This window comes from Puma concolor, chromosome F2, assembly GCF_028749965.1.
Source record: "Puma concolor isolate L17-30 chromosome F2, mPumCon1.1.hap2, whole genome shotgun sequence".
NCBI lineage: Eukaryota > Metazoa > Chordata > Mammalia > Carnivora > Felidae > Puma > Puma concolor.
The window spans coordinates 69,530,732-69,542,804 of NC_141684.1; the positions used below are offsets into that span (position 1 = coordinate 69,530,732).

The 12,073-nt window shown below is 35.4% G+C and overlaps 1 long non-coding RNA gene across 1 annotated transcript in view; it reads left to right on the forward strand.

The window, feature by feature from the left end:
- The window catches only part of LOC147572087 (uncharacterized), a 45,598-nt gene extending 34,079 nt beyond the window's left edge, over positions 1-11,519 (forward strand). The window contains exon 4 of the long non-coding RNA XR_015246799.1: positions 11,343-11,519. This is a non-coding gene — a long non-coding RNA (uncharacterized LOC147572087). The remainder of the gene's footprint in view (positions 1-11,342) is intronic.
- Positions 11,520-12,073: the final 554 nt, after the last annotated feature.

A 12,073-nucleotide genomic window follows, 5' to 3' on the forward strand; every position in this document is an offset into this window, starting at 1 on the left:
TTGCCCCTTTTTTCCTGTTGAGTGATCCCAATTTGCTTATTGTTGACCTGAAGGAGATCCTTTATATATTTCATACAGTAGCCTCTGTTTAGTTATATGTGTTCAAATATTTTCTCCCACCGAGGCTATCATTTTCACTTTCTTTTTGGTGTTTTTCGATGACCAGAAGATCATGATTTTACATAGTCAAATTTATCAACTTTTTCCCTTTATGGTAGTGCCTTAAAATCCTGTTAGTAAGTCTTGATATCTAGTGGAGTATGGCCTTCCACCTGTCTTTTCTTTTGCAAATATGTCTTAACCATTCTTAGCCATTGAACATCCATGTAAATTTTAGAACTAGGTTGTCAATTTACACATGCACATGCATGAGGCATACACAAATAAAACCTGCTATTATTTTGATGAGAATTTCACAGAATTTATAGATCAGTTTGAAAATTCACCTCTCTTTAATGCAGTTTTCCAATTTATACACATAACACATTTCTCCATCTATTTAGGTCTCTTTTGCTTTCTCTCAGTGAAGTTTTATAGTTGTCTGTGTAGAGCTCTTTTAAAGTTTTTGCTAGATTTACCCAGGAATTTACTGTATTTTGATGGTCGTATAAATTGTATGATTTTTCAAATGCTATTTTCTAATTATTTGTTAATGAAGACCTTCCTAATGTCACATATTCTAATAATTTATCTACGTATATTAAAAATTTCTACATAAAAATCAAGTTGTTTCAGAATCAGAAGAATATTATTTCTTTGTTTCGAATCCTTATCTTAATAAGTCTTTTCTTGCTTCTTCAAACTAAAACTTCCACACAATGTTGAAAAGAAGGATGATAATGGTCATTCTTTTTGTTTGTTTGTTTTTAATTTTTTTATGTTCAGTTATTTTTGAGAGACAGAGAGGCTGGAGGAGGAGTAGAGTGAGGGAGACAGAAGATCTGAAGCAGGCTCTGGATAGACAGCAGCGAGCCTGACTCGGGCTCCAACCCAGGAACCGTGAGATCATGACCTGAGCTGAAGTTGGACGTTCAACCCACTGAGCCACCCAGGTTCCCCAATAATGGTCATTCTTTTTTAAAAAATTTTTTTAACGTTTTATTTATTTTTGAGACAGGAAGAGACAGAGCATGAACGGGGGAGGGGCAGAGAGAGAGAGGGAGACACAGAATCCGAAGCAGGCTCCAGGCTCTGAGACATCAGTCCAGAGCCCGACGCGGGGCTCAAACTCACCGACTGCGAGATCGTGACCTGAGCTGAAGTCGGACGCCTAACGACTGAGCCACCCAGGCGCCCCAATAATGGTCATTCTTAATGTTGGTTCTGATTTTGCAGGGAAAACGTTCAACATTTCATTATTAATTATGCTTGGATTATTGATTTTTACTTTTCCCTTCTTTTCTTTTTTTAAAAAAATTTTAAATGTTTATTTATTCTTGAGAGAGACAAAGCATGAGCAGGGGAGGGGCAGAGAGAGAGGGAGACACAGAATCGGAGGCAGGCTCCAGGCTCCAAGCTGTCAGCACACAGCTCCACGCGGGGCTCAAACTCACAAGCTGTGAGATCATGACCTGAGCTGAAGTCTGACGCTCAACCGACTGAGCCACCCAGGTGTCCCTTCCCTTCTTTTCTTATAAATAAGTTTAAGGTTTAAGCTGCATCTGGTGTGTTTTGATATGAAATAATTCAAAAATTTTTTTAATTTCCATTCTATTTTCTCTTTTAACCCGCTAGTAATATAGAGGTGTTTAAAATTTCCAAATTATAGGGATTTTCTAGTGATCCTATTTATTTTTTAATTTCACTGTGATCAGAGCATATTATTACAATCTTTGAAATATATTGAGGTTTACTTTATGGTTCAGCATATGGTTAATTTTTGTAAACTTTTTATGTACACTTGGAAAAGAAGAAATGCTTCAGTTTTAGGATGCAATATCCTATATATATCATATTATGTCAACTTTTTTAATCATGTTATTTAAATATATATATACATAGAGCATTTGTGTGATTATTTTATGAGTTATAAAAAGAAGTATATTAAAATCTCCCTCTGTGATTATAAATATGTTTACTTCTTTTTGTAGTTCTCTTAATTTGGGACTCATATAACTTAAAGCCACATTATTAGCTATGTGTGAATTTAGAATTGTTATATATTTCCAAAGAATCAAATCTCTTGGTATCATAAAGGTTTATAAGGCATTATTATTTATACTATAAATATTCATTTATATTGTCCAAATAGTTTTTAGTCTGTCCTTTATTTCTTCTTGCATCTCCAAATATTCATCTTAATTTATTTTCCTTTTGCCTGAAGAATTGTCTTTAGATTGCATAAACTGGTGAAAAATTCTCTTAGGTTTTCTTCATCTGAAAAGGTTTTTATATCACCTTTATATTTTAAGGACATATATACATTATGTATAGAATTTGATGCTAGAAATTATTGTCTTTGAGTACATTGGTATTGCTTTCTTTAGCTTTTTTTTTTCATGTTGAGAAATGGACTATCTGTCTGATTGTGGCTCCTTTTATAATTAATGCATCGTTTTACATTTGGATGTTGTTAAGGTACGTGTCCTTGTATTTGGTTGCCAGAAATTGTTCTGTTGTGTACCTAATTGGAATTCTCTTTGCCTTGATCAAGTTTGAATCAGTAGAATTCATGGTGCTTCTTGAATTTATTAGCTTGAATTCAGCTGCTGAATTAGCTTCTTTCCCTAGCTTTAGAAAATTTTCAGTCATTATCCTTGAAATAGCTTTTCCATGTGGAGATTCTGTTATATGCATGTAAGTCATTTTTCTCTATGTCTATGCCTTTTATGTTTTGTGTGTGTGTGTGCGTTCTCCATCCTTTTGTCACTCTGTATTCCATTGTGGCTATGTTCCTTTTTGTTTTTTTAATGTTTATTTATTTATTTATTTATTTTGAGACAGAGAGCGTGTGTGTGCAAGGGAGGGGCAGAGAGAGGAGAGAGAGAAAATCCTAAGCAAGCCCCATGCTGTCAGTGTGGAGCCCAATGTGGGGCTCAAACCCATGAGCCATGAGATCATGACCTGAGCCAAAACCAAGAGTTGGTCGCTTAACAGACTGAGCCACCCAGGAGCCCCACATTGTGCCTATTTTCTTCTGTCCTATCTTCTAACTCACTAATTCCCTCCTCAGATACGTCTTTTCTGCTGTTATTCCTAACTCTTGAATCCTTAATTTTGATTACAGAATTTTTCAGTTTGAGAATTTCAGTTTGTTTCCTATTTATCATTTTCAGTTCTATGTAAAATTCTCAAAGTTGTATTCATTTCCGTGAGCATATAATTAGCTTAAAGTCATTGTCCAATAATTTTATCATTAGAATGTCCTGTGGGGTTTTTTTCCTGTTATTTGGGGTTTTTTTCTTTTATTTTTTCATCAACTGTTTTGGTTTCTTCACTTGCTTGGTTATTTTTAATTGAGTGCCAGTCATGCTAGAGATAATTTAAAGCCCAAACTTATTTTATCATCCACCAAAGCAGATTCACCTGTATTTCTAGTAGGTGGCCAGGAACATTAGCAAACTCAGATCATCTTAAAACAATCAGAGTATTAGATGGTTCAAAGCTGGATTTTGGTTCCTGTAAGAGCAGATTTATTTCTAGCTTAGCCTTACTCCTAGAATATTAATCTTTGGTTTTGGTTTTCAATCGAAAGCCTAGGTGATATTGCAATAATTCAAGAAAAAAATAATGGTAGTTTGGACAAGGGTGATAACAGTAGAATTCGTTAATAGTGGTCAGCTTCAATATATCTTTTTTTAGATTGAGACAATAGGATTTTCTGGTGGTTTAGATAAGGGAAGAGATGAAAAATAACCCTAAGTCTCTGACATGAGCAATCAAGCATAATGTACTGAGATAAATAAGAATGACAAAAGGTTTTGGGTGGATAAATATAAAGAACTTTATTTCCACACAGACAGCACACGGTCTTTTCCTCTGCAAGCTACCTCTGGAGCACAAGTCTAGAATACCATTCAAATGGTGGCTGCAGGATTGGCTGCAGTTGTGAAGTTTGAAAACTCACCCAGAAGTCATAATATTGTCTTTTCTGCTTAAAATTCCTGCTAATTCAATTGAGTTTGTTGACAAAGGGTAGAGACATGCCATTTTGTATACTTACTATGTACCAGGTCACAACTCTATAGAAGTTTACCATGCATTATTTCACTATGAGTTGGCTTGTAGTATTCTCAGAATAATACACAATCACCCCATTTTAGGGGATGGATAAATGGCAAAGGCACAGAAAGGCGAAGTGACTTGTCCGAATATCAGTGGGAGAGGTAGATTTGCAGCTAGGTCCATGGGGCTCCAAAGCTCATGCACCTTTTCAGTTCATTACACCAACTCTGATATTCTGTAAATCAAGGCTAATATTAGCTAAAGAGCCTTAAAAAAATGATGAGGAAGGAATATGGAAAATGGTTAATTCTGCATACTTTGAAATCTAAGAGAGTTCTTTCCTGGGATAATTCTTTCGTATTTCTATTTGTATGGCTGGAACCATCTTGGAGATTGGTGATCTGAACCTAAACTAATGTGTTCCTGATGAATGGCAGAGCCCCAGGTCTCCGTGACATCTCTCTCCTGTAATCACCTGATGGCCAAGTTTAGATTTGCCCTAGGACCACATATAGTTCTAGGCACAGAGATGGCACCAAGGGAATATTTGCAGATGGATATAAAAAACAAACAAGCAAACAAAAACATAGTCTTCAGTGTGGCTTTGAAGGCCTACCCCCTCTCCAGCCTTCATCCATCTTCTTGACCTTCTCAACTACTCCACTCCAACCCCTCTCTTACATGGAAAAAAAAGTGTTTCATTTTGAACATGTTAAGTTTGAGGCTTTTATTACTTATCATGCAAATACACGAAGACAATAGCATGTCTTTATCATCATATCTACTCCAGGGCATATCTGTTCACAATCATCATGAGAGAATCATCGTTAGCTTGGATTTCCAAGTCTTCTTCTTGCTCTGATGATCACTAAGACTCAAATCATGACAGTACTGGCATGATCTGATGCATATATTTCTTTCTGAGAAGACCATTCACTCATATCTTCTCAGTGTAACTTCTATCACATTAATTGTTTTTACTATGAATACCTTAGAAGGGGCAGAAATGGAGTTGACTCTTGAACCACCCAGGTTTAAACTACATGGGTCCACTTACGCATGAATTTTTTCCCCATAAATGCAGTACAGTACTGTAAGTGTATTTTCTTCTCCTTATGATTTTCTTCATAACATTTTCTTTTCTCTAGCTTACTTTATTGTAAAAATACAGTATATAATACATAGAACATACAATATACATAATCGACTATTTACGTTATCAGTATGTCTTCTGGTCAACAGTAGGTGATTGGTAGTTAAGTTTTTGGAGACCTAAAAGTTTTATGTGGATTTTTGACTGCACAGGAGTTAGCACACCTATCTTGGATTGTTCGAGTCAACTCTACATTCAAGACTGGGAATAGAAAGAGAAAGATTGTGATGTAGACTTTGGCCTATAGGTGCCCAAAACATACAATAGAAGGTGAAAGAGTGCCAAACTGGAGATCCAAGTGCTATCTAACATTAAGCCCTGGAAACGTACCTGGCCAAAGGTACCATCTCACAGAGCATTAAAGGGTAATGAATGACTGCAGATTTGAATTGATGGAACTGTGAAGTCATTTGTATGTTTTTATTTTTACAGACACAAATCCACAGGGTCTTGTATAACATTTCCTCTTAGAGTAACCTTTAAAAAGGTTATATTATTCCATTGTGGAGAATTATCTGAGTAGACTTTTACCTGCCTTTAGGGACTGAGAGGAATATCTCGTCCGAGTTAAATCAGTAGTACAAGTGTATGAATTACATCTTGAGATACATTTCTCACCTGCAATTAGTTCAGACAACCAGAGGGTTCAAAATACACAATGGTTAGCCTTTTCCAAAGCATTTGGAATATTCCTAGCATGGTCAAGAAAAAATCCTGCTAAAGTTCCACACTGAGTACTGATTAACATTTAGAGGGTGTGTGCATGGCTCAGTCGGTTAAGTATTGGACTTTGGCTCAGGTCATGACCTCAAGGTTCATGAGTTCAAGCCCTGCATCGGGCTCCATGCTGACAGCTCTGAACGTGGAGCCTGCTTCAGATTCTGCGTCTCTCTCTCTTTCTCTGCCCCTCACCTGCTCACACTCTGTCTCTCTCTCTCTCAAAAGTAAATAAACACTGAAAACAAAGACCATTTAGGGTAACAATATCTTTCAGTATTTCAGGTCCTATAGACATCTTTAAGAAAATTAACTGTTTGAAAGACTAGAAAAATAGCACTCAATCTCTTCATTACTATTATGCTCCTTTTTCAAAAACTATGGAGCTAAGAGGACAACTGATACTTGTAGGAGAACCTGATACAATGGAGTCTTAAAAAGGAATAATAGAAAAATATCATGACTTTGACCGACTTTATGAGATTTGCTTGTAAATTCATTCAAATTATAAAATAGTCATTTTAAATATTTCTTTGAGAAAGAGAGACAAAGGGAGAGAAAGAGAAAGAGCATAAGCAGGGGAGGGCAGAGACAGAGGAAAAGAGAGACTCTTAAACAAGTTCCATGCTCAATGTGGAGTCCCACACAGGGCTTCATTGCATGACCTTGAGATCATGACCTGAGCCAAAATCAACTGAGCCACCCAGGGACTTCAAAATAGCTGTTTTAAAATGTCCTGTTATGCCATATATTTTCCATATTTTAATGGGAATATTTGTAATTATATTGGATTAAAACATTATGAATTCAATTATAATGCTATTTGTAACAACATATGACAAACCCACAGAGCTAAACTTTCTAAGGTTGCCTCTCCTCTGCTCACTTCTGACTACTCAGTAGAACTGAATTTAGTGTTCTTTGTATAGGGTCAAATATCATATTTTCTATTTTGCTGTCTTCTGCTTATTGGTTTTTTTTTTTTTTTGCTTTAAAAAGTTTGAAGTTATATATTTATTGGATGACCGTATAAGGTTTAACTTAAAAAATCATGGGGGGATTGGGTTTTCATGGGACTTCCAAACAAAAAAAAACAAACTTGACTACTGTTCAGATTTGATCAATGTTGGGAAAAATCTCAAAAACCATTGATATTTAATTGCTTGTAAGCGGATGAGTTAAGATTCTTAACTCAGCATTAATAGGCATTTATCTGTGACATAGAATAATCATAAATATTTAGTATATTCTTAGAAAAAAAATCTCCTTCCACTTTACCACCGTCTTTAATTTAGGAAAGAGGGTAACAAAGGGTGGAATAGGGATGATAAATCTTTCCTAACCAAGTTCTATCTGTTTAAATTAAGAAATAAACTAAAACAATAAGTGAATTACTCCCTGAGAAATAAGTTCACTGGAGCAGAAAGCAGATAAACAAGTATTTGTACTTTTTACCACAATCTCCAATGTTATAGATATACAACTCATATTTAAAAGAGATACTACATTAGCAATTAGGTTTAGAAATCCTTCACTAGTATGATCAACTCCATACTAAAATTCTGTAAGGATTCTAATGAATGTGGTTTGAGTTATGGTTTAATTAAACCTATTGCTATCAAATCTATTATTGAAAATGTTAAGTCACTGTCGAACATCTCCGCTAGTTGTACACTTTAAAATTGTGCCCTTTCCTGTCAACAATACAGCAAATTTCCATGTTGAATAAAAAAGGGAGAAGAAATATTAACTTTGTTCTTTTTAAATAAATCATAAAGAAATTATAGTGAAATTAGAAAGATCATAATTATTCCTGTCCCAAAGATCATATTATAGGACATTTATAAAGTAGCTTTCAATTCCTTCTTTCATGATCTTCTCTATGCTAGTGAGAACATATTAGAACAAGAGACAATCTGACATAAGGCAATACAGGCAATAGAATGAAACAATGGCTTTTGTCAAGGACATCTGGAATGAAAGGGTAAAGAAGTTATATGAGATGAAATGAATTTTACCCATGCTGTAACATTCAATCTGAATCTTCTCTGGATGTTTTGATGAGAAAGAGTAAAAAGTATCGGATTATTTTACTACATAAATGTAATTTAAAGGAGAGAGGAAGGGCAACAGACTAACAATCATACTTCTATCATGTGCTGGAGATGTTGTATAATTTAACTCCCAGGCTTATTAAATGAACAATTTTCTCCCTGCGATACGCTTGGAACAATTATTTCCTCCTTCCATTGGTCGAAAGCCAGAAGAAAATTTTGTTGCAGTAATTTGGGTTCATTTTTCTTAAAAGAATGCACACAAATTTGGGGGAAAACCAAGAAAAAGCAGCGTTGTACATATAAAGTATAAGAAGAAGATAGCAGATTTCATGTCGATACATGGGTACCATACACGCATGGGCTCATCTACATGCATATACCCTGTGCTTGGTGCAGATATGGCACAGAACCCTCACCTGTTCACCGTAAGAATTTTCTGGGTAGCACAGAACTCATCCCTCCCGCCCAGAGGCACAAAATACGTAACTGTTACCCTGTAGGGCAAATTTTATATTGTGTTTTTACAGCTCTTCAATTAACCAAAATGCACTTCTAAGATTTTTTTTAAATACCTCACTCAAAATAAGAAGTGAAGGAGAATCAAATAGAATAAAAGACTATCAATTATTTTCCTGTCAATAAAATAGCACAGCGCTTCCGAACAGAAATATAATGCAGACCACATGTCATTTTAACTTCTAGTAGTTACATTAACAAAACCCACAAACTAAAAACAAACAAGTGGACCATATTAATAATATATTTTATGTAACCCAAAATAGCCAAAATATTTTCATTTCGACATATTGTCAATATAAAAATTATTGAGATATTTTTCCTCATTAAGTCTTCAAAATTCACTGTGGATATTATGCTTACAGGACCTGCACTTTGGACCTGCTCCATTTCAAATGCTCTGTAGTCACATGAAGTTATATGAAGATGGTTGCTGATTCCCAGTCTCTTTCCTAAACCCCTAACACTTACCTCCAATGGCTGCCATTCATTTCCAGCTCTACGTACTATACCATGTCTGACAGTAATATTTTTGTCCTCTTCTTCTAATTTCATGGCTTCACTACTTAGATTCTCTATTTTGGTGGATAGCTTCATTAGCCACACTCCTGTCATTGTTCAAATGAGAAATCTGAAGGATATACTCTATGTTTCCCTCTTCCTCCATTCATCTTCCATTGTATAAGGTCAAAAACAGCCTGAGTTTGCACTCTTGTTTCCTCAATGTCTCAACATCATTCAAAGCCTGAAATATCATGTGCCTGGATTATTAAGGACTTCCTAACTCGTCTCTCTACCATCCATCAATCCCCACTACTTCAATCCACCCTCTACACTGAAGGGAAACTGGTCTCTCGAGCACATATGCCTTTAATTAACTTTTTAAAAAATTAAAATTGGATTACATTGCTCTTTTAAATAAAGATATCATAGAGATTCTTTTGGCTATATTTTTATTAAAAAACACTTGTTGCATTTTCTGTATGTACTAATTATTAGAAATACAGCAGCAAACCAGACAAATTATCTTCCTGTTTTCAAAGAGCTCAAGTGTCGTGACCATGAGATACCCACCGGGACAAAAGGGAAGTTTCTAAAAATATGACCCCATGCCGCATGGCCAGTTTTCCCTGAGCTAGTAAATATGTAACTAGGAGAACTACAAGCCCCTCCCCCTCCAAATCTTTAGTGATTCAACATTTTCAAAATATAGTTTCATCAGAATTATTGGAAGGCTATTCAAACTTTATTTTTTCTTAGGTAACTAATGAGCGCACTAGTTTATCAAAAGCTGAAATTTTATATAAACCTTTCAAGGGAAGAGGAACGGTTCTAACTTACAAGAGTGTTATATACCATTTTCTGATTATATTTTGCCTATGAATTATAATAGTATCGATCTGTGATCTCTTTTACTTCACTTGTTTCAATTCCCTCCTTTCTGCCTAATTCTGATCCCTATTCATTGAACTGTTTCTTGCCTGTTTTCATTCCTATGGATATCTACTAAAAATTACTTTTGGGTAATGAGAAATAAGGCACCCCTGAAGGGACATATTCCACTCTATAAAAGCCATACTATAAAGTTGGGTATCATTAAGACACTGAGTTATAGACCTTTGAGTTCCTACCTTGGATCCTTTGGCTCTGGCTAGAGCACAAGGAAATTAGAGCATGAAGGATTGTGCAGAAAGTTTGATGGGCCACGCATGAAAATGGCAAACTTCATTTCTGCCAAACACTTCATTGGCTAGAACACAGTCACATGGTCTGGGAAATAGTAGTCTTCCTGGATGCCAAGGAGAAAAAAGAAAGGGCTTTTGCCTATTTGCATATATTTGTTACATTTCTTTTCTGTGAGAAAGTGAATATTTCTATCCTCACTTCATAAATGAAGATAGGATGTACTAAGTAGCTTACGTAAGATGGCATACCAAACAAGAGGGAGAGATAAAATTCATATCTCAGTAGTCTGACTCTGAAACCACTTATCTTTCTACAATTTGTTTCAGGCTGATTGTTCCTTTCTTGGGCCTTTCCAGAATAATGGAGAAGCGGTGGTTGCCCTATTTTCACTTCATTATTCTTTTTAGTAATGCATTTGATTGATACATTTGAAAGAAGCACCCAAGCATGCCCGACTCAGTCCCCCTAATCGCTATAGAGCACCCTGTCTTCAGAAAGTTCCTGTTCATCTTCCTGCTGTATTTAAAGTGCCTGCCTAGTCAGGGACACTTTAAGGCTCTGCCTGAGACTAGTGTTGGGGAGCAGAGAGAAGATTATTTAGGACATGAATCTTAGAGGGACTTGGCCATGGATCCAAAGCACTTCCCCAATAAAACTTTACACTGATGTAGCTGCTATCTTGACATTTCTCCATCTCCATCCTTTCTTCCTGATGGCTCCAGATTTGTCAGAAAGAATGGAGAGTCGCTGGTCTTATAATAATCTACTATTTTATTTGTTTTCCTAGAGTAGTAATTTATTAGAATACAGAAGAAAGAAAAAAATCAGTGGAGCCTAAAGTGACTAACACTCCCAGAAGGACATGTGGCCATTGGAAAGTCTAAGACAATTAAAGCAGTAACAGCTTTTTTGTACTGCATGATACTAGACACTTTTGTTTTTAATCATGCTATTTAACTAACATTGGTTATAACCAGTAATGCAGCAGTACCTTGAAATGGGTGGCTAATAGCATAAATGATCCCAAGGATACCTTTGTGTTTCTTTAGAATGCATAGAAGCTTAACATCTCTGGATGACCTGATGACTAATGCAGATATTCACGAGGGGGAAACTGAGCTCAGAGAGATGACACGAGGCAAAAAGTTTATGGCAAAAGAGTAATGAAGATAAAGGACTCCTGGGACTTGATCTAGTTTTCAGTATTTAATTTTCAAGAGCAAATATATTCTTTATTGTGAGTAACTTAATTCATTTGTAGTGAAGGAAAGTATCCTAACATATGCTCAATAGGAGAAGGTTAATATTTCACTTCAGTTAATCCATGAAGTGAATCTAACTGCAATTAATGAGGACTGTGTTTTAGATTATATTTTCTAATAGGATTTTTTAATGAATATCTCTTTTTCCACAGTGGAAAACACATATGAAGGAAACTCTAGTAAACATACTCTAAGTCATAACATAAGTGCATAGCCAAGCTAGAAAATAAGCTAAAAGTCCCTCTCTACCACTTAGAAGTACAACGTAATAAAATTCATTATAATAGCATTCTAGTTTTGTCATAAAACCATAACAAACCGTAGTTATTACATGAAAAATAGAGTAGCTAATATTTTGCCTAGTAAAACGATAGTAAATTGGTTCTAGTAATAGCAACACTATAATAATTATACTGAAAAGTAGCTGCAAGTTACGATCTGTATATTTACTATGCTATTATAATAATTATAGTTCTACCATAGATTTCTTCCATACAAAAGCTAAATTTACTCTAGTA